Source organism: Urocitellus parryii, chromosome 8, assembly GCF_045843805.1.
Source record: "Urocitellus parryii isolate mUroPar1 chromosome 8, mUroPar1.hap1, whole genome shotgun sequence".
NCBI lineage: Eukaryota > Metazoa > Chordata > Mammalia > Rodentia > Sciuridae > Urocitellus > Urocitellus parryii.
In genome coordinates this window covers 73,267,506-73,270,273 of record NC_135538.1, presented here as the reverse complement: position 1 = coordinate 73,270,273, position 2,768 = coordinate 73,267,506, and positions in this window count along the sequence as shown.

Here is a 2,768-nt window from a genome sequence, read left to right as displayed (position 1 = left end):
CCCCTAAAACCAAAGGCCAAATGTTCTCTCTGATTTGTGGATGCTAATATACAATAAGGGGGGTGGTTAGAGAAGAATAAAGGTTCTTTGGATTAGACAAAGGGGAATAAAGGTAAGGGAAGGGGATAGATATAGGAAATACAGAAGAATAAATTGTATACAACTTTTCTGTGTTCATGTATGAATACATGACCAGTGTAACTCCACATCAGATACAACCACAAGAACAGGAAGTTATAATCATGCATGTATAATATATCAAAATATACTCTACTGTCATGTTTATCTAAAAAGAACAAATAAAAAATTAAAAAACCCCAATCCCTGCCAAAAAGCAACAAAAAGATGGGAGCAAATGGGAATGTGGCATGAGTGGGTAAAGGGGAGTGAGGGGGAGAGAGAGACAGGGAGAGAGAGAGAGAGAGAGAGAGAGAGAGAGAGAGAGAGAGAGAGAGTGTGTAATATTCAGAAAACAGACCAATAAGCCAAGACAGGACTGACTTACTCTTCTCTGAATGGCTTCCTTGTGTCTAGTGCCATGTCCTGTGAGGCTTCTTTTATTTGATCTAGTTTGGAGGGTGCTTATTTCTTTGCAACTAGATTTTACTAAAATAAACACCCAGAGGTAGGCTATGAAACTGCTTATAGAAATAAGATGTGTTCAATAGAAAGAAGTTCTGAAAAAAATCAAAGTATCGTGAGCATCATGAAGAGAATTTGACATGAATGCAACACTCATGACATGTATCAAGCTGTGAGGGGTCAAAAAATGTGAAAGTATAAACACTACTGTCCCTAGATGTTACTTTTATGGAAATACTTATAGGGTCAGCAGTCAGCAACTTTGGAAGCTTCTTGCAGCGTATTGGTAATTTTAGCTGACTGCTGAAAACTTGGCTAATAATTTTTATGTCATCTTTTATTTGGTATTTTATAGTTCCTTAACTGAGATACCTAGGGGAGAGAAAATGTATTCACAATATAATGAGAGGGACAGGAGCTTTTAAATCTATACCTTCTCTGGGAGGTCCTTTCCATTACCAAGTTGGTGACATGGGAAGGTAGGAGAAAAGGCATTTATTACTTTCAGCGTGTGCCCAAGAGTTATGAAGGTGATGACAGCATCATCTGTCAGCTCTGATCTTCTACAGTGATATTGTGCTAATTTTTTTCCTTTGGCATTATTTGGCAAAGGAGTTTTGTGAAAGAGCTGCAACTCAGAATGCTATGCCTGTTTTTTCTACTGACTACTCTTTGCATTAAAAAAAGAGACATTAATTTACTCAACAGTTGACAGTCCATTTCTATTGGAATTTAATGAAGAGGAGAGAAAAATAGCAACATTAATACACTTGAGGATGTGGGAACTGGTTGAAAACAGGAGATAAAAAATTAGGGGTAGTAAGGTTTACACTGCTGGTGCCATGGACAGAGGCTTCTTCACCCTCTTGGAAGTAGTGTTTCTCATGTTTTCAGAAAAACTCTCCAGGGCAATGTTAATGATTTTAAAGAATATTACGCATTTCTTAGGCCATCACTGATTTTGATATTAAATTGAAAGAAAAAACCTATGTCTTTAAGAAATCAAAAGAAATATATTCTTACTTGAAATTACCTATTTCAACTTCTACTATATATAAGATGTTCCAAAAAGCATTTCTCATTTAAAAAATATTTTATTGTATTTTGATTAACATGGATAAATTGTGCATACCAATGGGTTCAGTGTGATATTTCAACACCTGCACATAGTGAGCATTAGTCAAATCCAGCCTCCTATGTCCACTCTTCCAAGTCTCCAGTAATGAGAGAGAAGTGTCAATGTTTGTATTTCTGTAACCACTAATTTCATTTAACACCAAATACTCTGTTCCATCTATCTTGCTGCAAATGACAGGAATCATTCTTCTTCATGGGTGAATAATTCTTTTGTGCATATATACCACATTTTGTTTATCAGTTCATTTGTTGATGGGCACTTAGGTTGATTCCACTTCTCAGCTATTATGAATAGTGTGCTACAGTAAACACTGACACATAGGTCTTTTTGGTATGCCGATTTCATTTTCTTGTACACTGACAAGCCAATCATACGATAGATCTATTTTTAGTTTTTGTGAAACTAAAGGAAACTTTGTTCTCCCTATTCTCACCAAGTTTACATTCCCACTGAATGTATAAGAGCTATTTTTCTCTACATACTCACCAGCATTTTTGTTTTGGTTTCAGATAATAGCCATTCCAACTGGGGTGATATGAGATCTCATTGTAGTTTTGATTCACATTTCCCTGATGGCTAATGGTATTGAGAATTTTTTTGTTTTTGTTCTTTTTAAAAAAGTTATTTACTTATTCTAATTTGTTATACTTGAAAGTAGAATGTATTTCAATTCACAGTACACATATAGAGCACAAATTTTCATGTCTCTGGTTGTACACAAAATAGAGTCATACCATTTGTGTCTTCATATATGTACTTGGGGTAATGATGTCTGTCATTCCACTGTCTTTCCTACCCCATTTCCCTTCCCTTACCCTCCCTCCTCTTTGCCCTATCTAAAGTTCCTCCATTCCTTCCATACTCCCCCCCCACCCTCAATATGGATCAGTATCCATATATCAGGGAAAACATTTGGCCTTTGGTTTTGTGGGATTGGCTTAATTCACTTAGCATTATGTTCTCCAACTCCATCCACTTACCTGAAAATGCCATGATTTTATTCTCTTTTAATGCTGAATAATATACGATTGTGTATATATACCACAGT